The sequence below is a fragment of the Anser cygnoides genome, chromosome 5, assembly GCF_040182565.1.
Source record: "Anser cygnoides isolate HZ-2024a breed goose chromosome 5, Taihu_goose_T2T_genome, whole genome shotgun sequence".
In the NCBI taxonomy this organism is placed as follows: Eukaryota; Metazoa; Chordata; class Aves; order Anseriformes; family Anatidae; genus Anser; species Anser cygnoides.
This window is the reverse complement of record NC_089877.1, coordinates 19994495-20021022: the sequence shown is the minus strand read 5'-3', so window position 1 is coordinate 20021022 and position 26528 is coordinate 19994495. Positions and strand designations below refer to the sequence as shown.

The window sequence follows — 26528 nt, the reverse complement described above, 5'->3', positions numbered from 1 at the left end:
GAGGTGGTTACCTGACATTATACGTCCAGGTGTATGGTGTGTGCTCTCAGAGACCTTTCCACGGTAGTCCTGATGGGAAAGAGCAGGAAAGAGGGGTGTTTATTTGTTGCTTTTGTTTTCTCCATAGCCACTACATAACCCTACACGGGAATGCTTCATGAAAGGTGTTGTAGTAGTAGCATGGAATTTGCATGGTAGGGCAGAATAGTTTTTCAGATGCCAGGACTGTATGTTCTCACTGGGATTGCATATTCAGGGGGCCTAAGGCTCCAAAAGACTTGGTTTGTGTTGTGGTGAGTGCAGACTTTGCTGTTGATCTCATCACGATGTCCTTGCCAGCAAACTAAGAGGATATAAAAACCTCGCTCTCTTAAATAAGGTACTTCTTTGGTTAACTCTGCTTAATACTGCTGTATCAAATCTCATGAGAAATCATCTTGTAAACGCACTGCTGCAAATTACAGGCATTGGCTTGCTAAATGCTAAGCTGCTTAATCATAGATGAGTAAGAGCCTGGGTAAGTCAGCTTCCAGAGGACATTGCCATCCTGTTCTACAGGAGACTCCTTGCAGAGCCCCAGGACAGTCAGCTGCTTCACCTACAAATCCTGGGACTTTTGCTATTCAGACCACGTCCGTGCCCCACCACAGGACGCTCATTTGTCTGTATCGCCAGACTTGGTTTTGCCTGGACATACTTGGGCGTGCAGCAGCTCTCTCTTTTCTGCCACGGTACCGGTCCGCATAACCCAACTTCTCCTCGTACCTCATTCTGCCTTTCAGGGGTCAGGAGCTGCTGCTGCAATATCCGTCCATCATCTCTGCCAGCCTCACGTTACATCCCGCTGTACGAGCAGCATAGCCTGGGGTTTTTGCATGCTGTGCTTGCTGAGCTCCGGAAAGCAGAGATTACGGGGTGCCATGTGGCAGTGACAGCAGCAGTGGCTGCAAATAGCTCTTGACTCCGTGTCAGGCCCTGCACAGACGCAGATGGCTGGCTGCTCGGCAGCATCCTGTCTTCTCAAGAGAGCGCGATGGCCAGCCCGATTCCTGTTTGTGTACGGCAGTTTGGGAACCTTGCACATAGCCACAAGCACAAACAACCCATCACAGGTCCTAGAGACCTGGGTTGGCAGCAGGTGGAATTTACAAATTGGAGTTTGTGTCTGAAAATCTTCCCTTGGCAAGTCGGGGTAATGGCCTATTACATTTTATAGAACTTTTTCTTTGCTGCCACAATACTGTATTTTTGAAAACATCCCAGAACGGCAATGGTTTATGGCTCTCCACTCTGCCTCTCAGCTCCAGTTTGGTACAGGCAGTTGTATGCTGCTAATTCAGTCACTCTCTTGCCAGATCTGGGCAGACCCAGAGTAGTTGGTGATGAGAGTATAAAACAAAGCAGCCAGGCAAATTTTAAATTCTGTTTTGGAGAAGGGATAAAAAAATGAAGCATGTTTGTTTATATTTTTTTCCTCATCCATTACAGTATTTTACCAAAACTTAGATTACTTTGCCAAATCCAATAAGGTAGTAGGGATGAGCACCAGGCCCAATAGGATTATTAGCAAAACAAGGTAATTGTGAAATTCCTGGTCATCGGAACCACTGCTATCATAACCAGCCTGAAAAATCGGAAGTAACGTCCTTTTAAGTAGTTGAAAATCATCTTAAAGGTCTTGCTCAAAAAGTGTCCAGGGCCTGAGATGAAGTTCCTTACCATTGTGCTTGATGGCGGATCGAATCAAGATACATGGTGCTGGATTCTTATTTGTTTTTATTGCTTTAAGGGTAGACCTTAATCTCTTTTATCCAGATCATTTCTAGTTTGCTCAGGAGTGTGCCTGGCTGACCCTTGGCAGTCCCCTGTTTTGCAGCAGCACTTATCAAATCGAGTGTGTTTCTGTTAGAGGCAGAATGTTTAGACAAAATGGCCCTTGCCATTAATGTTCCTGTTCATATGGAGCCTACTTATTAATTTTGATTGAATGAGCAAACTCTCATTTTTTAAAATTACTATCATTAGTCTGCTTCTCTATTCTTTTCCTCGTATGGGGCTAGTGGGGAGAGGAAGGGCATTATTTTCTATGCTTGTACAAGAAAAGAATAAAGCAGATGCAGAGAAAGCAGTGCTCTGTTCCTGTTTTTAACTTGACCTGTTGGAAAAGAGAGCAGACTTTTATTTTGCCACATACTTTGGAAGATTCAGAAAACACTTAGCTTGTTTTCCTCAACAATGAATTAAGCATGGATAATAACTGTCTCAAAAGCAGGTTTTCATCTGCAGGTGAGGCCTCAAAGTGCAGCTTGTACCAAATACACCTGTAAATCTCAGTATGCAAGACAGCGGAGGGTAGAAAAATAGAAGGCTGAGATCAAAAAGCCATAGCTGCTGTCTCTAAAGTCTCCTTGCTGGTAGCAGTCTCTCTCAATTTAAAATATTTCTTATGCTAAATATTTATCTTTCTGCTAACTTCGTGCTTTTATTAGCTAGTCTTTATAAATAACTTAGGAATTAGCTGATACTAAACAATACAAATTGAAAATTATTTGCTTTGTGCAGCTGGAGGGTGATGTATATGAAACAGGCTGCTAGAATTTTTGGTTCTGTATTTTGTGGACAGACAGATGGACAGTTCAGGAAGATGTGTCAATGTATTACGTTTGCACAGACTGTTTCCTCCCCGCTGTGTATCACATGGAGAATTGGAATAAAGTCTTCTGTTATCATGAGACAGACGCCAGTGGGCTTCTGATCAGGCCACAGGGAGGGAGCAGACCTGCTGGAAAATAAAAGAGCAGCCAAATGGTAAAGACACATCAAAATATGGTGAAAATTTAAATTAAAAATAAAAAGGGAATGGGTGAAATAGTTTTTGACTTCTGTTTGAGCAGCTGAATAGCTCCTGACTGGCAGCAGGTCCTGTGCAAACCCGAAGATCTGGATTACAATTCCTGGCTGATGTCCTATTGTGGTCATTTTCTGTTCCTTTCAGCACGTTCCCACTGTAATGTCGGGATTTTTTTACTTTTTTTTAATGAAAGTCATGGCTGCCTTTTTTCATATTTCAGGATAGATCCCTTGTCTAGCTGAAGCAGCTGTGATTTAACCAGTGCAGCGCAGCGCTATCTGCTGCTGTCAGGCTGAGGCTGTGCAATTCTGGCTGTAAAAGAGTCGCTTTTCCCTCTGAAGCCAGGTACTAGAGATAAGATGCAGAACAACGCTGACATCTCCAGCTCTCAGCAAAAGATGAAGATTTGACAAAAGAAGTCTCGTTAGGAGTCAGGGAATCTCCTTGCAGGGTATTCTTCGGGTGTGATGAGCGAAAGGGGGAGGTGGTGTTAGAAGGAGGCTCTTTGACAAGGCACTTCAGGGAAGGGGCTAACAGCTCTGTTCCGCTTGGCTCTAGGAGAGGGCATAAGGCTTTTCATACTGTGCGTGCCGTTGTGCTAGTAGCATGAACATTATTCCTTTGAATAATGTTTAATGTTGCAAGCAGCAGCATATGCTCTCATTGCAGCACGCAGGCAAACGTTTGCATGCAAGAGGACTTGTTTTGGAGAGGAATTGCCTAGGAATCCTAAGGTTGTCCTATAAGGTTTACTGGGACACAAGGTTGATGAATAGTGCCTGAATATTTAAAATTACTTATATGAAATCCTTTACAAGCTTCACTGAATCCACAGATGGGGAGAAAAGTGTTTTTGGATTATATACGCTTACCTACTCAGAGCATTAACATTAAACACCAGTCCACCACTGAGAAAATAAAGTCAACAGATTTTTTTCACCTCGTCAGGCATCAGCCTTTCCTTGTACCACCGAGCCTCCCCGTGTGCCTGACAGTCCTCCTTTCCTTCCTTGGCAGCTCCAGGTTAAGATACTGCTATGATTTAAGCATCCTCACCTGTTTCTCGTATCACTTCTGCTCAGCCCCTTGCCCCTGCTTAAATGCATCCTGCATTAAAGGTGCCAAGGAGCTTGGAAAGCCCAACCACCATTTTTTACAGAAGAGAAGGCTTCCCAGCTTTTTGCATCAGCCCATGTAAGGCTTCTTGCATGCTGGTACACACAACAAAGGCAACTCACTCCTCTCTTTGGGCCTCATATAAGGAGGAGGGTTGCAATGCAGTTCCAGGAAGAAGGTTGCAATGCGAGGCTGCATTTGGAGTCCCAGGAAGGTGCCCACGGCTGTGTGGACTTCTGCAGAGTTTTCCTACAGACTTCCCCTCTGGTGCTGGACGTGCCCAGTCAGCAGGACCCGCGGGCAGCGCTGGTGCAGGATAGCAGGTGGGAGGGCACAGCACCGTGCTCCGTTATGCGGACACCAGAGAACGGGGCCACAGCGCAGCAAGGGGGCTCGTGAGTGCAGGCTGGCGCCTCTTTGATCTTTTAGTACTGTGGCTGCACTTTTCTTCTATCCGTATATGCAGCTGTCGGTTACAAGTTTCCCCATTGGTTGCCAGCAGCACAATCTGTTATGGCCATAAACTGGAGAACTGTTAAACCAGTGGAGAAGGTCGTGGTGATGAGGCCCAAGCAGTGCTCACTGGGGAATTAAGTTGTTGTAGGCCGTACCACATCATTGACATTGAAGGCAGCAGATGACAGCATGTTCAGATCCCATGGGGCACATTTATTTGGATTTTCACTGTATTTCTATTTGGGGGAAAAAAAAAGAAGCCCTAAATGCTGTTTGCTGCACAGCAGACTTCTGACAGCCGTTTGAATGAACAGTCAAGGCTTTCCAGTAATTTCACAGGATAGCAGCCTGGCCATCATGCTCCACAACAGACGATGTGTTTGGCCTCTCAAGTGTTTTGGTTGTGAGACATCAGAGGCAGCCCTCGGGCCCCCAGGGACATCACACCTTCCCTGGGACAAGGGGAAGGGGCTTTTGGAGACGTTGAGTATGGGAGGTTGGGGATTCTGCGGGACAGCAGCTGCTTGGGGGACAGAGGAAGCTTCTTTGGGGCGATCCCTTAAGGATGGGACATGGTCTGCTGCAGGGAGGGACTGATGGCAGAAGTAAGCCCTGGGGGCAAGGAACGGTCTGCAGAAGACCGGGTGAAGGAAAAACTGCTTTTAACCAATTTTCATTTCATTTTTCTCTCCAATGGTCTTTTTAGAGTGTTTTTTTTTCTTTAATTAAAAAGTTAAATATTCCATTATATATTCTAGCAAAGCCTGCCCTTGTGAGTCTTTGGTCCTTTATGTGGAACTTTCTGTAAGGACAAGGCTTTGGATCCTTTCAGACATTAAGTACACGTTAATCATTACCTCCATCCTTGCCTTCTGCCACATGGCAGTCCTGAGGGGCAAGGTGGAAGGGGGTAGAGGTCCTTATGCTGCAAAGAGCATAAGCACAGCTTCAACCTTGTGCTCCCTAGTTCCCCTGAGCACGTGGACTGTGACTCAAAATACGAAAATCAGCGAGGCTATGAGGAGTGCATGGGGCTAAGTACCAAGCAGATCCTGTGAGGACAGGATCAAAATGATGCTCAGGGCTCCAGGAGCGCGCCAAGCCCCAGCAGCACGTGTGCCGCTCCAAGCAGCGGGCGTTGGGGGGTCTCTCTCTGCTGGGCAGGGTTCCCTGCCCCGAATGCCATCCCCTTTGCTCCGTGGGAGCACAGCGCCCTACACACAGCACCGGGTAGGCACATGGATGTGTACAGAACGATGTTAAATCCCTCCGCTTACTTTCTGCAGTTCTTCAGAAACGTTAGAGTTTAAGAAAAGGCAAGACCACTCTTACCAACCCCTTTTCCTTTTCTGTTACCCATGTCACCTCGTAAGGGTACCTTCCTCCCCTGTGCCTGCCTGCTGTAAGGTCTCGGAGGGGTGTCAGTGTTTGCAGTAGATACCCAGAGGCAGGCCAAAGCACTTAGGCTGCGAAGCTGCGCTGTTTTAATTTGAGGAGGCAGAAAGCCAGGTCAGATTGACGGTTTAAGTACCAACAAAATAAACTAAATGCAGATTGTGTGTCCCAGCCTCTTCTGCGTTCAGTTCCCACGGGGACACTCTGTTCCAGTGGCCTTGTTCCATTCGACTTCCTTGCAGAGGAATTGGAGAGTGTCCAGCTTTTAAAATTACCTCAGCTTTAATTTATTCTGCTTTTGATGTTCGTAGCACCATATATCTAATGGTCCCCAAATCTTCTCCTTAGTCTCTGAGGCTATAATTTACCTGCCCGATTTCTCAAAGGCAGGTACCACTTACTTTAAAAGTTACGTCTAATTTTAATATCCATATGTTTATATAATATATGAAGTTTGTAGGGTGAGAGAGGAAGATAAATGACTTACGCTTCGTGAACCTTTCCGGTCACTTTAAAGACAAATGATTTTCAGTTTTACAGAGGTGTTTCGCAGAAACCTGCCCAGGTCCTGCATGTTTAAGGTTACTTACACCTGGCAAAAAAAGAACGAGCTGTTCTCCCTTAGGACCCAGTACCGACCTCACAGACCCAGGTGTGATCCAGCTAAAGGGGTTTTTTTTCTTCTTTTTGTTAAAGAGAAACACTGACAGTGGGGGAGATGAGCGAAAGGCGTGTGAGTTGGGAAGCACTGGATTTGACATGTCAGGGTTTAGAAATAGAGAGCCTGATTCCAGTTTCTTTTGAGGCAGCTTTATGTAAACCTGGAAATGCAAAAGGGGAGCAGCGAAACAAAGCTGTAGCACTTGTTAAGGCCCCTTTTCAGAATAGGTTAAATTTAAATAAAAATCAGGTCCAAGGGCTTGTTTCCCACCTGATTGCTGGGCTGAAGGAATAAGAGCTATATATATAAGTAGAACAGAATCACGGTGAGAATTAAACCCTGAAGACAGGCCTCGGGAGGACACAGGATGTCTCAGGAAAACAAATCTGAGGAAGATGTCCTGTGATTGCATCACAGCTGGTGACAGTGAGCTGCCATCCAAGGCGAGCGCCGATTCCGGAGCCCTGCGGCCGCCTCTCGCAGCTCCCTGCGGCGGCTGGGCAGAGCCTGACTGTTGATTTCCTCCTGCGTTCAAGCCCGCCGTCACCTCTGCGCACTCGTGCTGCTACCTTGGCATTATGGAGATCGGACGTGGTGGGAAAGATTTGCCAGTTCTCTGCAAAGCAGGTTAATCCATCTCCGTTAACACACCTACTCGTTTCAAAGATACTCGTCGATACTTTTATTTTCACCTGCGCACGTATGCTCAGGGAGAGCCACGTGCTCACCTGGTTCATGGTGGTGTAACTTTTTGGAAGCCTGATGGAGGAAAAGAGAGCTCTGGAGGTCTGACTGTATGAATTCTGATCTGAACACAGAGGCAATGAGTATAATTTAGCAGTTGCTAGCAGTAGAAGTGTAACATCAGACTAGTATTTCTATTTCAGACTATGCCTGAAGCAGCTGGCTTATGAAACAGATAACTTTTCTTACTATGCAAAATTGACCTTTTTTTTTTTAGGGGAAAGAAGGGAAACAAAGACACTGCTTGTGTCCTGCCTGTGCCACCCAATAGGTCATCCTAAACAACGTGAAAGGGTGTCTTGCATCTTCCTAACAACCCGTTTGTTCCTTTTTCTTCCTCCCCTTCCTTTTTCCTCCATAGGTGATGGAATAGGTTGGCTCCAGCTCACCCCTCCTGGCATGCCATATGTGCTGCGTGATGCCCTTCTTCACTAGATCGTTCCAGTCTTTGGGGAGTGGGAATTTATTCCTGGAATCACTCCAGTGTCCAGATCATTTTCCTTGTCTTTATTAGGATGGACTGCGGCCCACCACTGTTGAGAAGAGCAGTTGGTAGGGAGCATGAGATAATTGCCTAAAATGAACTCTGCCTCCACGGGGCACAAAACCACTCAGTGGCATCGCCGCTCTCTCATTCCGGCTTAAGTCACCTTCCTCCCTCTAGGCAGTAGCTGCTCCTTGCATGTGTTCTGGGGACCATATGCTCGGCCTGCTCCCCAGACCCAGGCTTGGACGCTCTGCCTACAAAGCAATGCACGTTCTCCCCTGCAGACCTTCTCAGATGGCATCCCCATCCTACTGGTGCAGGCTGGCTGGCAGCAAAAGAAACCATCTCTTCTGTGTGCTCACTGAGCAAAGCTCCATAGGTCCAAAGGGACAGTCTCTTTCTGCCTGCCCATTGCTAAACCCACACGGCTTTGTTTGGTAGGGCCAACCTCCCCAGGACTCTTGAACCTCATGCAAGGGTCTGACTCTTTTGTTAGCCTCAACAGCATGCTGTGCTGTTTTGTATGGTGTTGGGTTGGAGATGGGTTGTGACTGAAATTCTGGTCCAAGCTTCTGAACATTCCCCATCCTATAAGTGTTACAGCAGCAAGGCAAAGCAATTCCAGGGGGTGGTTTCTCTGCTGGGCTCGTTGAGCAGACACAGCTCTGTATCAGAAGTGGTTAAGCCTGAGCCTTGTTCATCTGCCCCAGCTGGAGCCAGTTAGCTGAGGAGTGAACCAGGTTAGCTGGGCTGCCAGCTCCCCAGGAGGAGGTGAAAGGCAGGAGAAAGGTGGAGGTGCAGGTTTTGGAGTTGTGGACTGAGAGGATTTGTGTAAGGAAAATCATAAAACAGAGAGCAGAGGCTGCCAAAGCAGGTAGGGAGGTGGATGAGGGGTGGGGAAGAGGTGCTTAAGGCATGGCTGTTGTGCTGGAGGTGGGTCTGGGCTTTCCCTTCCCTCCAGAAGGGCAAAGCAGCCCTGGAGGCAAATTGGCACCAGGAGGGGAGCAGACCCCAGGCTGGCTTAGATGGGCTTGTGGTGTTTGGAAAAGCGAGGGGCTCTGCTGAAGCAAGGCAGAAAGGCTGTGTCTGCCTAACGCAGTGCTTCCGTGTCTGCAGGGCTGAGCCATGAGGAGCGGCGTGGTAGTGGTGGTGAAATGCTCCCTCTGAGTAACTTTGCCTCCCCAGAAGCTGGTTGGGCTGACCCGCTCTAGCCGTGTGTAAGGGGCTGCCCACGTGGTCCCACGGAGCGTTAGCTTTGCTGCACTGTGCTGTGTAACTGCGTGCAGGGTGGGGGGCATATGTTCTACTGGAGCTGTTTATGGGGAGCACACCGGGCATTTTGTGCCACCTGTCTTGTAGCAGAACTCGAATTCTTGCAGCAACTTACACCCTGTGGGTGGTTTTTTGAAACCTTTTGCCAAGTGGAGCCTCCTCTTGGAGCTGGAGGTCCCCGGCCACTCTCAGCCCTTGGCCGCCAGACTCCTCTGTGCCATCTCCCACTCAATTCGTTGTGTTTGTGCAGAGGGAGAAGGCAGCGAGCTCTCGGTCAGCCCACTTCTGGGGGTCAGAATGAACTGCACCCATGGCCTGGCCAGGAAGCATCAGGCTGAGAGCAAAGGCTGACAAAGCAGCAAGCTTTTACAGGCTGCCGCAGCGGCCCCTTGCCCTTCCAAAGGGAAACAGCCGCGTGTCTCTTTGCCAACTCAGTGAGCACAGAGCTTTATTAGAAAATGTTTCCTTGCATTTGTGTCCTGCTTGGTTTGTTTGGTTCTTATTAGTTAGTAATTGTTTCATTACTGTGGAAATAGATGTCATGTTATTTTTTATGTTGGCGTCTTTTTTTTTTCTTCCCCTGTTGCTTTGTGAACACTTCTTACAGTTATTTGCTGCAGGGAAAATGGGAGAAGGACTATGTAACAGTGGGCAGAAGCTGAGAAAATGCCTTTGCTTTGGGACAGCCCAGCTCATTGCCCACAGCTGGCAGCAGCAAACCCAGCAACGTTACCCTCAGGTGTGAGCCCCAGCAACCTGCCCCTGCTCCTCCTCGCAAAGGGAAGGGCAGGAGCAGGGCAGATGGAGGGTCACCTTCTGTGGCTCTGTCCCGTCCTGCCCCTTACACCTCGCTGTCACTGCTAGTGCTCTTGTTTTTATGGTAAATTAAGGCAACCAGCAGACCCTTCAAAATGTCCTCTTACCATTTCAAGGAGGGGCCGGCCGGAGGTAACTTAAAGCAGAGAAAAAAGCCGCGGAGGAGAGCTTTGCACATTAAGATCTCGATGAATTATGCATGCCACGCGGCAGGCTGGTACCAGCGGTGCTGGCTTTATGAGAGGAAGAGAGTGATGGCAACAATTCACCTCAGACTCGAGCTGGGGCTTCTCACGGCGAGGCAGTAATTTGGGCTGAGCAGGAGCAACGCGGCTTTTCCTTTGGGCCCCTGGGGGCTGCGAAAGGTTATTTGGCAGCGAGGAGCAGAAGACCTGCTCGGAGCAGAGCGAGGAGAAGGGGAAAGGAAGGCAGGGAGCATGCATCAGCTTCATGAGCTGCTCGGCAGGGCTGTGCTGAGGAGTGGTGGAAGCGCTGACAAGCCCCAGTGGGCGCACATTAAACCCTGCCACGTAACGGGACGGGAAGGCTGACACTGAAAGCATCATATCAGGCAGCCCCTGCTGCCTTGGGCTTGCTGTCCTGCGAAGCAAAGGTGGAAAGAAAAAGAGGAAGCAGCAGTTAAAGCAAAAAATCTCATTAAGGGCAAAGGTTGGCTGCAGGAAAATAAAACTGCAGCGCTCTGATATGAGGTCCGTTCCCATGCGTGGCAGCTGACATGCAGAGCTCCTCCATGTCACGAGTAGGTAACTAGTTCAAGTGGTTTGCCAGGAAATGAAGTGCCCTAGAAGTTTTCCAGGCCTTTGTGAATCAACAGCAAAAAGAAATTAGTTTCTGCGCTTGCTGGTGAGTTGCCACCACGTATTTATCAGACAGCTGCTTCTTTGGTAGTGGCAGTAGTAGGAGCTTGGGTACCTTGTAGTTGTTTGTGGTTCTCTTTCAGTGAGATCTGCTTCTCCCACTGCGTTCTTTAAGGGTCTGGGTTCTGGCCATTCATGATTTTGAACCCTTTTTTAAGGAAGAGGCAGTCCCTACAGGCATTGAAAGTGGACTGTGTTGCTCTGGGGCATATGCATAGAGATAATGATAATTTTTCTTTTTAGAGTGTTGGTTATTCTCCCTTGTCAAAAGCACTGAAGGTGTATGCTGCTACTCTGTGGTGGGAGACTATATTTGTGTACTGTTTGCAGGTGGAGAAGCTGGCCTGCAGAGAAACAGTGCAGCATTTTCAAAAGTGTTCTGTACTGGGAGGCAACCATTTCCTGAGATCTTCAGAGGTGCTGATCATCAAGTGGAGCCTCCCTGGGCTTCAACTCAAGTACTTGGTTGGCATTTACAAAACTAGAAAGCATCTGATATTAGACAAAATCAGAGGCTACTCTGAAAAAACTTGGCCCAAGTGATTTCCTTGGCCAAAAACTTGGCCCAGGTGACTTCCTTGGCCTACAGGGCTCCATGGGACTGGTGGGCACTGCTGCAATTTCTAATTGTTGTTCTTTATTGTTGAGATAGTGACTGTGATTGCCTTGGCCCCTTCCTCCCAGTCTGTCTGAATCCTGTACGTGATGAGGCTGTGTATTATACTTTGCAGTTGTTCTAACCTTGTCCATACACAGCAGAAATGGGTCTTGTTTTACATCAGCCTCTTGCAGGATGCTTGGATGCAGGAGAGAGCAGGAGCCCCAGCACTCCCAGAGGGAGGTCTTTGTCCTGTGCTGGGTTCCTGCAGAATCCCTGTTCACAGCTTTCCTTGGCGTTAAAAATGGTGGTTAGGATTGCTACGGAATGCTCAAAGAGCTGGTCGAGTTTGAACTCTCCTGCCAATGAACTGGTGAGGTTTTGATTGTGGCTCTGAAATATCTGTGGTACGACACGACATTGTGACTTCTTATCACTGCGCTTTCAAAGGGGGTTCGCTGAATTGTTGTCTTGTGTTTAGTGGTGTGGGTATACACGAAAAACTAAACCACCCTTTTAAACTGTAATCAGTAAAATATGTATTGTGCTTTAATTATTTTCATTTTTGGCAAAGCTGCTGTATAATACAATTATGTGTGTGCCCAGGGGCATAGGGGATTGAATTACTGGGTATCTGCCTTCCAGCACTCTCACCCCATACTTAAATTATATGAATCCTTTGGGAACCAGGCAATTGTGTAAGTGTTAGTTAGCAAAAATATCCAAAGTTGCACACAAACATCCTTATCTCCAGAGCTGTTTTGTAGGTAACTTTTCTTTTTATTAATCTAAGTGCTATGAGTATAGGCTTTAGATCTCTCATCCAGCGGATTCTTACAAAGATGTTCTTCCACGTGCTGGGACAAGAGACATCTGGGGAAGATGGGAATCACCTACTCTGGCCAAGCATGAGAAAAGGAGGAGGGGAAAAATAAGTCGTTGGGGAAAAATAAGTCTATTAGCTGAAATGAAAGCTCTGGTAATCCTTATTCAGACAAGGTTTTTGTTAATATTCCACAAATAATCTTCTTTGTTTGACTGTGCTTTTTTTGGTGTTTTCTTTTAATTTTTCAATGCTTTATAGAAAATGAGGTGCATGTGACACTTTTGCAAAGATGCCAAGGCAGAAACTACTCGTTGCTGGAGATGAAATTAAGGTCAATACCACATGCAGCTTATGTCAGCTTAAGACTTTTTTTTCCCAAAGCAGTTATAATTAAGCAGAAGCAAATTTTGCATGGACGTTCTTCTCCTGAGTTATCCTGCTTCCTTAGGTAATCTGAAGTGCTGTAAACAGTTTAAATTGAACGAGGAACACAGGTGTTAGCAACAAACTAAACAGAACAGCTTTGAGCCAGTTTTAGTATGAATTTGCAGTAGTAACTTGTAAATGGGAGCAAGACAAAAAATTTTGACAGAAGTTGTGGAGTCTCCATAACTAGAAACAACTTGATTGATGTTGACATTGTACCGTACAAAGACTTGATCTGAGATCTGATCCTAAACCACAGTGGCATGTTCCACCTCCTTAAGAAAGTGCTAGGGAACAGTGAATTCCTCCCCAGATTTCCACAAGGGATATGCATGTAAAGATGCCTACAGAAATCCTTTTTCCTTTGAGCAGAGATGGACACAGCTTCTGGGCTGGTCTGGATTTGTTTTGCGCAGCTCTCTAGTAGGTTCCTCCTTTACTGCTGCTCATCAGCTTTCAAAGATTTCAGTTCCACTGTTTGAAGTGTAAAAAAATCTATATTCCGTGTATGTTTAAGTATGTTCCTAGTGGCTGAAAAGTTTCTATTTCTTTATTAGCTAGGCTGATGATTCAATTTCAAGATTTGTTCAGGGCCTGGGCAGACATTTTCCCTTCTGGCATTGGTCCAAGCCAGGTTTCATTGGCTGGATCTTTGCCTATACACAGTGGTGGGCTTGTGATTGCTGAGATACCCATGGGTATTTACCTAAGGATAATAATATGCATCGTGTGTAACCTCTTCCTCTGGCTTTTATTTGAATATTAAGAGTAAAGAAATGATGTTCCTACAGGGGTTTCCTTCCCTGTTTCTCTCAGGGAGGGGAAAAAAAAAAGGCAACAAACAAATGTGTCATGTTTTCTAGCTAAAACCCATTCAAACAAAAGAAGTCCTAAATCCATATTAATCACCGCCACCTCTAATTTTTCAATCACTGCTTGATTAAATTGCTGCCTAGATTTATACTTTCAGTGATGGGCCTGGTGAGCGCTCTACAGCGAACTCAAACAGAGAAGTAATAAAGTGCTTTCTGTCATAGGCAGTCCCCAAAGCACCAGACACAACACAAGTTATTAAAAAAAAATTCCAAGAGAGTGAGCTGCTGTAAACTGCGCAGAGAGGAAAAAATGATTGTCCGGGGAAGCGAAAGAAGATTTTAATTTCATATCTGCAATTACAAAAGCAAATACGTCCGTACAGAGGGTATTTCAAAGTCAAAAAGAAACGAGCAACATCAAGTGGTTGGGGCTGTGTCAAGGACTAGGTTTGTAAGGGTTTTAACCACAGTCAAAAGGCAAGAGCCCATTATTTCTCTTTCAATATAATTGTCAGCATAGAGCACGTCCATCAGTTAATAAACTTGCATTGATCCACAGCCACTTGCCTTTAAATCCTCCCTTCAGGAGTGCAGATGTTCAACTGCAGACATGCTCCGATTGCCACCAAAGGTGGGGTTTTATTCAAGCCAACTTAAATTGGTGTGCAGCCTTCTTCTGATACTCCATGGCCACTCTGAAATTCGGGTATGTTGCTGGAAGACTCGAGGTAGACCTGTGGCTCTTGTGCCTCCTGCCACCAGCGAGCGGTTACGGTGCTGATCCCTTGCTTGGGCTCCAGCACCGGTTATTTTCTTTAAAATGCAGTCTGTGGATCTCTTGCAATTATACAATTATCCTCTTGGCTTTACATCTTGTCTTCATCAGCTCTGTAAGTCTTGATGTTGATAAAAGCACATATTGGCCAAGCTTGCTCTCTTTGCTAGAGTGTCTCACAGGGCACGTTGCTGTGTTCTGACACCAAGAACACAACTTTTTCTTTCCTCCCACCCTAATGTGGCTACACCGTGAGTCAATAAAGAGTCAACACGAGCTAAATCATTGTAAGTCAATGTTAAGCCAATTTGGGAATGTCCACGCTAGGGTTTGTGTGGACAACAATTTAGTGAAATCAATTGAAAAATCAATGTTGGGCCTCATCTCTGTCAGTTTAACTAGCTTCCCTCCCGGTCAGCTCCCAGCCGCCTAATAGCTGGCAAAAACCTGCAACATAACATTATCTTAGGCTTACACAGCCTTCATCGGCAAAAGGATTTCAGTCACTGAGCTTACTCTGTAAGTTTGGGTCGTGCAGAGCTTCACCCAGCCGGGTGGGTGATGAAGCAGCCTGCTTGATGCCCAACAAGCCCGTGGCTGCAGCACGTGGAGGGTACAACAGCCTTGTTGGTGAGACACCGGAGGAGGAGCTGAGAGCTGAGTGCTCATTTTTTACCACTTCATCTCTCTCTGTCTTTTTTCTCCCCCCAGATGGCTGTGGTAGTACAAATCTTGCACGTGGTGTCTGGGTCTTACTTCCATTCGTTTGTCCTTGGGCAGCTTTTTAAGAGTCGGAGATTACAAAGGTAATAAAAACAGACTGCTGACTGCAGCCACCGGATGCTAGGAGTAGTGCTGGCACATCAGTGATGCTCTCCCATCCTGCCCGCTCGTGTCAGCACGCTCCGGTGGAAACCCCGGGCTGGTGTGGCGATGATGAGGCAGGTCTCCCGAACAAATCTGTCATCGCACAAAGCTCCATCTAATTATTTAGTAAGTGGCTTTGAAACTTTGGAGCTAAGCATGATTCTTCTGGTTAAGAAGGATGTGATTTCTCTGGAAGAAGTATTTCTTCCCTTCGTTTTCTTGTGCTGTTAAAGGCGTGCTGCTAATGCAGTGGTTGTGGTGCAGTGCTGACTTTGTGTTTGCAGGTGCTGCTGTGCCTCCATGAGAGCCGCAAACCTGAAATAGGGTCACAACATTAAAATTCTTGCTTGCTGTAGCTTACCTGTTGAAAGATTCAGGAGTGAGGTATGTTTCTAGCTCGTGTTACCTATACATGTTAAGTGGTTGACCTACATCAGACTTCACAACCCTCAGCCAAAGCTACTGCTGGTGCCCGTAGCGTAGAGGCAGGGAGCTGGAGCGGGTAATTGCTGCCTCTTACCGTACAGCAAGGCACGTACCCTCTGCCTCTCCTGGAAAAACCTATCTCGTGCTGCTCTGCAGGAAAACACAATCATCCCACAAAGAGCAATAACAATTCAAAAACATTTCATAAACATTCTCGTTAAAAAAGACAACCCCCAGCACAACAGCGGTGTTTCATTTTCCCAGAATGACTTGGAGATCTCTTCTCAGGCTGTGGTAGAAATATTGTTGGAGCAGTGGGTCTGAGGCTCTGTCCTTCCCTGCTGTCTTCCCATTTAACGTCTAAATATGTTGGGGCTTCCTTCTCCGCTCTAATACTATTGTTTGCAAATCCATATTGCTCTTTTACACTTTAAAACCCTGACTGAGACCGGTTGTGCTGTTAGCCACTTGTTTGAGAAAAGGAGCCAAAATTGAACCGTTCCAAAAGGCACTAGGTTGAATGTTGAAAATGTCATCCAGGATAGCTGTGTGCTTACCTCTGGTTTGCAGAAAGCACGATTGTAATTTTTAATTTCTGCAGGTCCCTGGGGGAATCCTGCTAGAAAAAGCTGATAAGGGAAATTGCTTCTAATTCTGCAGCACACTCTATCCCTTCCCTCATTCAGTTATTATTGTATTGTGCTAGCAGTCCTGGTGACACACGCTCACTGCTCCCTTGTCCCCTCCTGCTCTGCCACTATTTTAGCTATTTCATTAGAATAACATGACCACGCTTGTTGTTTCGTGTAGACGTAATGACTTGGGATGCTGAAGTCCTGAGGCAGGTACGGGGCTAACCTTTGCATCCACTGTGATTGTGTCAGCTAGGGGAAATCATTACGAGACCTACAACATGAGCTTGAGAACAGACAAGAACCTGCAGCCAGCAGTTGTGAACTTCTTGGGGTTGTTATGCCCAAGCAGTCATGCATCCTCTAGCCAGATGGCAGATGCTTACTTCATCAGTGAATCATTACTTTAGCAGGGAGATGGCATTATAACAGGATTTCTTTACTGTGTTATCTGAGTGACTTCTCGTTTAGTCAGGTGAGTGATAATGAGAAAAGGAGCTTTAATAGCAATAAGGTCATTTGGTTTCGGTTATAGGCTTGGAGGTGTAGCACAGGTCAGGAAGGTGCAGCACGCACAGAGGCGTTGGTTCTTCAGGCTATGGCAGATTTACTTCTTTGCTTTCATGACTTTGCTGTTGAACAGTTGTGGTTTTTTTCCAGAAAAAAATCAGATGGATGAAATAGGAGAAACGTGCAGAGCCAGAAAGGAGATCTGAGGATCTTCATCCCGAGCCCTCTCAGCCATCCACTGCCAAACCAGCCGGTTACAGAGCATGCCAGTAGAACATCCCTGCTGCACGCTGTCGGGTTGTGTGGCTGTCTGCAAACGGGCTTTTGGACATAGTCAGAGGCTGGACGGGCTTTATCCCAGTGCGGCATTACCAGCTGCAGCGGGCCAATGGCTCCGAGTTCCCTGGGCAGACCCCTTTGGGGATAACATTCCCTTCTGCAGTGTGGGACCGCTCTGAAGAGCAGCACTGTCACCTTTTGCATTTGCCTGACAACCTTTCGGCTTTCCAACCTGTTTGATTACAAATGCCAGAGTTATTTAGGAGAACATATGCTGTCAGCTTCGATTGGCTTCCTTTGTAATTTTGACAGACAACGTTCCCTAAATGTATGACACAGAGGCTTACTCGGTGAAGGCTGTCACGTACCAAGACAAAGGGATTTTAAGAATAATAATGACAAGTAAACATCCATCTTTGGTGGGCTCTTGGTACAATTCTTTGAGAAGGCAATTCCTGTGAAGGGTGTAAACAAAATTTTAGGAGTTGCTAATGGCAAGAATGAGAATGTGTGAGTACGATTTTTAGTGATTAGGGTAATTAAATACAATACAAGGTTTGGGATATTTTTTATTTTTATTTTTTTGCTTTTAAACAGGAAGAGGAGCTGAGCAGCACAGTAAAGGAAGATGCAAGTAGGATAAAAGACTCAGGATGTAGAATGGCTAAGAGCTGGATTTGCAGAGGGTAGGGAAGCAGCCAAAGAGATGCCAGGGAAAGCTCATTTTGGCAGTGTGATTTGTACAGCTGGGGACTGCTCACTTAGATGGAGAAGGAAAGAAGTAGGGGCCTGGAACAGAAAGCCTGTAGTGAAGGAGAGCTGATAAACAACAGTACCAGACAGAAATTTGATGAAGTACACAGAACCGCGTGATTTATACCTGTGGAGGATCTAGCCTGTTAGGCTTTTTTTTTTCTTTTGCCCATTTGTACCCATATAAAGCTCAGGGTTATGTGGCTGATGTCATACAGGTTTCCTCATACTTCTTGTCTCCCTTCAGTCTAATTCTTTTTTCTATATTTGTGCGTTACTAAGCGTTAAAAGATCCCACAGTTATAAGCTTGCTGGTTTCCAGAATATACCATCAGAGCTGTTACTGAGGTTTTATTTCTGTTTTATTTTTGGTGTGGATCCTGGCGTTTCCTGAATGGCAGAGATCATCCAGGGCTGCCAAAGGCCCTCTGACTGGGTCGGCTCTTACACCGTAAGCCGCGTGCTTGGGGGTTTGCAGCTCAGTGACACTGGTGGCTGCAAAACTTGGGCATGCAGTGAAAAGCTGCACCTCAGCTCCGATTTTGTTGGATTTCGTGCTGTTGTATTTTTGTGTACTGTTCTTTGTGCCACCAATTGTGGGGAGTTTTTGCCTTTTTTTTTTTTTTAATGCCATTGTTGTGGCAACAAAAGGAAGAGCTCTTCTGCCCTTCTTTACTGAATTGTGCTTTTTCCAGGAGGGAAGTAAAATAAGTATTAGAAACAGAATCAAGAAGACCAAAAACATGGGATAGGAATAAAACCACACGACTGTTTCCTCTTTCTTTCTCCCACAACAAAAGGAGAAGGTGAACAAAGGGTGAGCAGACTCTGCCCTGCTGTGGGGAGGCACAGCAGTCTTCTGTGTCCCCCTGCTTTTACAGGGACTTGCAGCAATGAGGTTTGGTAGCTGCTTGCATCAGTGTCCTTCCAAGGAAGGCACTTAACCAGTAAATAGCCATAACACGCTGTAGCGGGGTGTATTTATGTGCAGGTGGGTCCCATGTTTGGAAATGACCAGGACTTGGATGGTGCTGGGAGCATACATCATAACACACTTGAGAGGAGCCTCGCTGTTGGGTTCTCTGGAGATATTTCTGTGTCTTAAGAAATAGCCCGATCGCCTGAAAGTGGCTGCAGTGCCAGGGGGGAGAAGGAAAGGCCTCCAAGACGTTTGGGGTGGTTTCAGGAGTTTGTGTTCAGTGCCACCCTTTTGTTTTTGAAAAGGTTGCGTTTATAAGTTTGCACTGGTGACTGGGAAAAGGGAAACACCATTCCCATGGGTAGAAAGGAAAATCCATGGAACTACAGACCAGTGAGCCTCACCTCTGTGCCTGGGAAGATCGTGGAAAAGATCCTCCTGGAAGCTTGGCAAGGGGTAGGAACTGGACGGTCTTTAAGGTCCCTCCCTTCCATCCCAAAGCATTCTGTGGTTCTGTGATGCGATAAGTGCTGTGTAGTGGCAGGACCATGAAGCATCGCTCAGGTTAAGTGACTGGGAACCCGAACCAGAACTCTTTGAACTCAGAGGAAGTTTCGGTATGGCTCATGGCCAGGAAGAGGCATGGGCATATGGGTAAAACAGTACCAAAATAAAGGAGAAAAAAAAGTGTGCTCTTAGCATTCACCTTTCAAAGCCAGGTGTTTATTCTTTGCAGTGAGATTTACCAGTCGGGATTTCTGTAAGCCTGTCACTGCTGGCACGCAGCTCAGCGCTGAGCCCTCCGGTTCTGCAGCACGATGCAGGAGAGACCCAAACATGGCAGCGTTGCCTTTTCCTCCTGTCCTTTCTCTGTAATTCAGTTACAGGTCTGACTGGTGAAAGGCACCCCAAAGGTTTGTTCTTACCAGCTGTCCCTGGCCTGTTCAAATATGCCATTTGTGTGTGTGTCAGTTTTTCACACCTGCTTTGAAACAGCAAGGGAAGGTAACGTGAGAAGAGAGAGCAAGCTGCCTTACTCTTCCCTTTCACGCGAATGCTCGGGCTAATCCAAGCAGGAGTCTTTCCAAAGGCAAAACTTTATCGAGAGCCAGCCAGCTTTGTAAATTGGGCCTCTGCTTTGGATTAATATTCTTCATGAACAAACTCAGGAAGTGGAATTCAAAAACAAAGAAAGGGATTCAATTATTTTAGCTTCATTACACTCCATGCTGCTGCTGCTCTTCCTCTGGAGAGCACTGGAGAGGCCCTCATGCTGCTTCAGGCTCATTTACAGAAATGCTACTGCATGAGTTGACCACACTTTCCAAGCCACTGATCTCGCTGCAAATGCTCTGCTGACTTGCTTCGGGCTTATCTGCAGAAAGTTAGCGAGATGCATGGAATTGCCGATACTTCTTGTAACTGAGGGCAGTTCAAGGGGCCTGTGTTTTGCCGTTCAACGTTCCTGGTCACTGCGCTCCCTGCACCTTGGGTGGAAGGGGAGGAATGCGGGTCAGGAAAGCTCCCAGTTCGTGCGTGTTTGCACGGCTCCCTAAATGAAGTGGCTCTGTGCTGTTGTAGGAGCTGGCGTTGGCTGTGTCAGGTGATTTCATACTTTTAGGCAATTGCATCAGCTGATTGGCAGTGAATGCCCTGTTGAGAGTGAGCTTATCACGTGCATTAAGCATGTATGAGGACATGCAGCTTGTTCTTTTTTATTGACTGTAGCAAATTTTTCCTTTCCCTTAACTCCTGTTGTATCCCATGTAGCATTATCTGATGTGTTTTTCATCACAGAGACAGACTTAAACTCCTTTATTCCTTTTTCTCTCATCTGGTGTGCCCAACTGCAGGCCTACCCCACTACAACTCAGACAGCAGAGACCATCAGTAGCAGCTTAGGATTGCATAAACTTTCCTGGGCATGTTCAGATCCTCTCACGTACCCATCTTAAAGCAGCCGCAGAGCCAGGCCGGAAGCATTTAATCGATCAAAGTCTAGCTAACAGTCTCTAAGCCTTGTGATGTGTGTGCGTATGCATATATAAAACATATATATTAATTCCACTGCGCTGGCAGCTCACTGCTAAATCTAAGTGGAGAACAGAGTGTGGGGATGCCAAGAGTCTTTCACGAACGCCTCATGTGCGGTTGGTCCAGAGGGGACCACGGGGAAGGAGGGTGCAAGCAGTGCCACGGGAAGCCTGCGTGGCATCCAGCTGTGAATAACATGCTTGTAAAATAACCTCTCACTTCAGAAAGGCAGACGGCATGGCTGGTGCAGAGTCATGCTCAGGTGGTTCTTCCCCCTCGCTGCGCCCAGCCTGCATCGTCTAGAAGTCTCCTCCTCGGAGCAAAACCTGTGGAAGTGGCTCAGATGGGCCAGATGAGGCTGGAATTGCTGCAGACTCCCTCTACCTGCTGCCTGGCTGCTATTTTCCTCACAGCTGATGCCAGGAGGACTTTGGCTGCCCTTGCATCAATCTGTTTGCTGCGGGACAGGTGGTGCTAAGCCGTTCTGGCCCTGAGCATGAGCTTGCTGTAGCCAGTGCCATCAAGACCAGACTGTAGTGAGCGTTTGCGGAGGTACAGTTTAATGACTGGGGCTGGACGTTGCATGGGATGCAGCGGAACGGTCTCACAAGGTCTCCAAAGCAGCTTGGGGAAAATAACCCTAAGGTGTGGGGGCAGGCAGCAAGCAGTCGTGTGTGTCGCTGCTCCTGGTAGCACTTGGAGAAGCGTTGGCTTCCTTTTCCTGCCAGAGCTTCGGAGGGTCCGTCCTTGGAGGGACAGCAGTGGGTTTGCAAGGACAGGAGCAGTTTCTCACTTAGCGATGCCAAGTGCTGCTCCCGCTCACACAAATATTGCCGCCGTTTAATTCTGCTCTTTGAGCTGGCAGCTGCAATAAAGTCAGCAAGCAGATGCCGCGCAGAGAGAAATGATTTCTCTGCCTTTGGTTTTCTTGCCCTGTAGCAAAGTTGCGTTGTGAGTCAGTTGTGTCTGTAATAAGCCTGGCTTTCCAAGAGCTGCTCTTGGGTAGGAGATAGGGAAGTTTCACTGGGAGCCTCTTGTCCCCCTTGTCAGAGTTAATTTCCCATTTCTGGCTGGCTTTGAGGGAATGGTATGCTTGTTTTGTCAAGAGCAAGGGAAGCTGGAAGTTTTACCTGTTGAAAGCCCTGAAGTATGTTCCATGTGCCAAGTGCTGTTGTGCCACAGGCCTCACAGGAGTTTGGGGAGGCTCCTAGCTGCCTGCAGCTATTGCAGGCTCACAGCGTGCTTTGTCCGGGATTGCGGTGGTTTAAAGAGGAAGGACTGGATTTTGAATGTATCTAAAGTAAAACAAAGCTGTAGGATTCCTGCCTAAGCCAGGTTTTGTTCCACTTCAGTGGAAAATGTTGAAAAACATTGTATCGCCTGCAAGCCTCTGCTGGACTCATCTATTGAGTGAAAGCAAACGTGACAGAATCAGCCCTCTGCCAAATGAGGGCTGCTTTTAATGGGAGCGGTGGCTGGGGAAGGCGCTCCTGAAGACGGCTTCACTGCAGGGCAAACCGATGCCACCACCTCTGTAAATGTAATCTCTTCTGTGCTGCCTCTTCTCGCACGTGACGTAGTGCAGGCGTGCTGAACACACACAGCGCTATGTACAGAGCTGCCAAGGTAAGCCTGGCTGTGCTTTCCTTGGGCTTGGGAGAGCAGGATGATGCTCTACACAGAAAACCTGAAGGAAGATGGCTTGGATGCAGCATCAGCCTTGCTGGAAATGGTGTCAGGCTTCGGTCACAGCTCCTTGGAGGGCCTGACAGGAGTATTTATTTAGGAAGCTAGCGTTTCAGAAGCTACTTCTAGCTGCTTGCACCATCCGTGGCTATTAAGGATTACAACTTAGGATAATTATTCTTTTAAGAACTAGCTTTTATCAGAGAGGAATAATGTGCAGCACCACACGTGTCTTGGTGGTGCTTTAGCACTTCCTCGTAATCATTCACTCTAATGCTGCACAACTGAGCAAGTCCCATGGCCATTTCATCCAGATAAAATGGAAAAGATAGATGAGCTTTTCCCTGCCCCTGGAAGGCTGACAACAAATCTCAGATTCATCAGACCAAGGAGGAAGCAATTACCCAGACAGCAGCTTGCCAAACAGCAGCATTCTCCCTTAAAATAAAGGGGCACGATGACATCATATTTCCACCAGCTTTCCCCACGCTGCTGCAGTGAAGGGAAGGCTTCTTCAGAAGCTTTCCTCTGACGCTTTTCTGCTTCTAAATCCATGCTTTCTTTGTTAGCTTATTTCCTCCTGCCTGAATGCAGTTTCCTCCTTGCAGTTTTGTCCCAGAAAGACAGGCTTCTGCTAAATTTCTTTGGGCAAGTTCATGCCTCTGCACTGGCACTTACAGCTTTGCTTCCTGCTCCATCATGGGTCGAGGTCCAGCATGGAACAGCTCAGGCCAGGGACATAGATGATACAATGTAGTGGGGGGACTTGCTAGTACCAGATTGAAGGTTGGACTAGATGATCTTAGAGGTCTTTTCCAAGCTGAATGATCCTAGGATTCTATATTTCAAATTCTGAGCAGCATCTGAGAGGAGTGTTTTAGGATGGGTAGAGGAATACTTGCCAAAGAACTCTCATTTTCCGTGCATCCCACATACCGTTGCTCAGAGGAACATTGCTGCTCTCTCTTCAGGTTCAGCTGCATGCCAGCCGCTGTGTCGAGAGGCTGCTTTCCCCAGCAGCTGTGGTGTGGACAAGGTTAGCCAGGAAGGCTGTTGGCAGGTCTGTTTGTCTTGGAGGCCTCGCAAATATAGCGGAAGGATGAATTCCAGGCAGCCTGTCATTGAATCCATAGCACCCAAAAGGCTGGATGGCAAAAACCTGCAGAGCGTAAGTGGGAAATGCCCTCGGGTCATGGGTTTCTTTAATTAGTCTAGAAGTTTTGGAGTTTTCTGGCCCCTGGGGAGGGATATACCTTCCTGTTGGTTTTCTCTACCAAGTACATGTGAATGGTTTCTTTGAGTTTCATTTGCCCTCCGTAAGCAAGGCAGAGAGCGAAGGCATTGAGCAGAAAGGAGTTTTGGTTCAGTGAACACAGAAAGCCTTCAAAGCAGGGATCGATGCAGGGCTCTGGTAAAGTACAAAAACTGCTGAGATTGCACCCGATGAAGGACAAGGACAGAGAGGGAATATTCATCCAGATCACTGAATCTGGAGGGACCTCGTTAAGCAGAGTAGGCTAGTTACTCAAAGGATTTTCCCTCGTGTTTCTCTGCTTTATCTTTCCAATGTGATTTGAAGACTCTCATTCATCCTGCTTCCTTTCTGTCTTGTAATACTTCAGCCGTGTATTTCCATACCCCTTGTTTTCTCTTGTGAGAGAGCATCTTAATGGCCAGTTGCGCTCCTAGGGAGCCACGGGAAAGCAAGCAGCTGGACTGAAAATTGGATGGTCTTTTTCGGTGTTTTCCTGGCAGAAGTCCATTGCAGTAGCACAGTTCTTGAGATGTGCCACCTGCCAGGTAAGATATCATCATTCGAGATTAAGCAACAAGTGTTGCTGTTACGTGATAGACAAAAATTAGAGCAAGAGACCATGCTGGGACTGAAACGCCAGAAAAATCACCGAAGTGACTGCCTCTGGGGGATTTTCCGTGCTGTCTGAAGGCAAGCTGTTCAAACAAAGCTCCAGTGATGAAAGTTTTCTGTCCCTTTGATTGTTTGGCCTGTTAAATGGTTAACAGAATTGGGATAGAGACTGCTGAAATCATCTTGAGATGTTCTCTCATTACTCAGCTGCTCGATTACAATTTGAAATCAGTCATTGAGCTCTTAGTGGCTAAGGGCCATTAATTATGGGCAGGTTCTTTAAAGTACAGCTGCAGGCTGTAAGTGGCCTGATGATGAGATGTTTAAAAAGGCTTTTCCCTTGATTCACAAATAGGGCTTTCAGCCTGAACTTAATTGAGAGTCTTGTTGACCCCTTCTTCCTTCCTGTCCCTAACCTCCAAAAGTCTAGTTAAGCCAAGATTAGGATTCACTAGCTGAGATATCCTCTTGTTCTTGTTTGGGTAAAGATCTCAGCCTGTCTGTGGGTGACTTCCTTTTCTGTCCCTCATCTCTCTCTGATCTAGTTCTCTAGTCAGGCCTGTCCCGCCAAGCACAGAGACATTGCAGCAGTCTCTGCCCTGCAGCTGGTTTATTCTCTTGCCTATTAAATTTGCATTAAATTCCACCATTTCATTTTGGGGGATATCCTGGAGTTAGTACACAGCCTGGTGTCATAAGGCCTTTCTCTAGTTTTCCTCTCTCTGCTGAAGGCTGTAACATTTATATTTGAAAGCTCTTTATTTTTCCACCTGTGGCATTTGAATTGTGATGCACCCTGTGGACATTTCGGCTTTGTCAGCTTGACTGTTATTAAGCTGTAATCATTTATCATCATTGGCAATGATTTTACGTCTGTTTTTTTTTTTAGCAAGTATCGCAGAACATTTATTGGTAAACTGCTGTGAGCGTGTGAAGCCTAAGATACATAATTTATAAAGCTGTATTTATGTAGCGGAGGTGATGCTTTATGATGGAAGATTGTGCTGAGAAAGCGTTTGAGGTGATGGTTTATTTTTAGATGAGCCAGAAGTCTTTGTTTCCATCTCATTTCAGGCACCGGCACAGAATGATTGAGAATTTCCAGAAACCCAAAAGCTTTTTTCCCTCTAATGGCGAGAGAGAGTATGTAAATAAAACTGACAAACATAAAAATGCAATAAACTACAACTGTTCCATGAATTTATAACGTGAGGGGGCAAAGTAATAAAAAAGCTATAAATTCATGTCAGTCACCCTCCTTTATTAAGAGCTACCAAGCAGCACGTGGAACGGGCGGTGCGGCAGTGTAAGCACAGCTGAATGCTTTCCGTGAGCGCTCGCTGCAAGGGACTCGCTAAACTGGGAGAATTTCCTTCTTCATGCTCCACGTGTGTACTCGCGTGGGGCAGGATAGTATGTATGTCATAACCATGAGGAAGAAAAAACGGAGTAGTTTTAATGAAGAAAGGTGGTTGAGTTAATTTCCAAATCACTCGGGGAGGATCGGGAGACTTCACAACCTGTTATCTGGAGTGAGAATTCTCTCCTGCCTTTTAGATAATGTGCCAGTCCAAAAGCTAGTTGTACGGATCTGAGGTTAGAAAAAATATTTGCAGTCTTTCTGTGTTGTAGCCTGTAGCATGACAAAAAGAGATGGGTTTTAATCCCGAAATCTTCTGCAGCTCGGATGTTAACAACAGTGTTTATATGACCAGAGGGGGACTGGTTGGTAGCCCGCAGTATGGATGCGTGGTTTGGACAGTCCCAGTGGGAACGCTTCGTGCTCCTTGTTACTTCACAGCCTTTGTGCGTGCTCACTTAGGTGGATCCCCAAAACAGACAAAAGGGGAAAGCAGGGGATTCTGTGGGCTCTCCTGTCGGTGCGTTGCACTGATGCTGCTGATCAGAGATCTGTTCAACTGAAAGTGTTCCTTCCAAAGCAGGTGAAATGCTTCCGCAGCAGATATGTAGTTGGTGGTAGGAAAAGACTGTAGTGTTTCCTCTGGGGATAACGAGTGCAGAAAAAAGAGATTGTTTGAGGTGGCATTCATTACTGATGGCATACTGCCCGTGCTTGGAAGTGGCTGGGGGTGCGGCAATTGTATATAAATAGCATCAGTAAGAGTGCAGCAAAGCCTCAGATGTGTTATTGCATAGCAAAGCCTAATATAAATAAGCAATCATTAAAAATTGCTAACATAAAACAAGGGAATAATCTTTGCTCTCTCTTGTACTCCCACCCAATTAGAATAGTTTCCTCGATGAGGCATTTGGGCTACTCAAGTGAGAGATGCTGTTCCAGTCACCAAGCTGGTTTTGTTACAAGGGACTGCTTACATGGGATCATTAGGCAGTTGGCGATGGTAGTAAATACTTTGTTTGCCTGTACAAATATGATTAACACTCTATAAAAGATTCGGAATGCTTTTTGCTTAGCCT

The 26528-nt window shown here is 46.6% G+C and overlaps 1 protein-coding gene across 11 annotated transcripts in view; it reads left to right on the top strand.

The window, feature by feature from the left end:
- The window catches only part of TSPAN4 (tetraspanin 4), a 412293-nt gene that overhangs the window by 305609 nt on the left and 80156 nt on the right, over window positions 1-26528 (top strand). The window contains exon 1 of one of the 11 annotated variants that reach the window (XM_066997988.1): window positions 8486-8584. The exons of the other annotated variants lie outside the window; for them this stretch is intronic. The gene's annotated coding sequence lies outside the window, so the exon portion shown is untranslated. Of the gene's footprint in view, window positions 1-8485; window positions 8585-26528 lie in introns of those variants that run through there. 11 annotated transcript variants of the gene reach the window in all.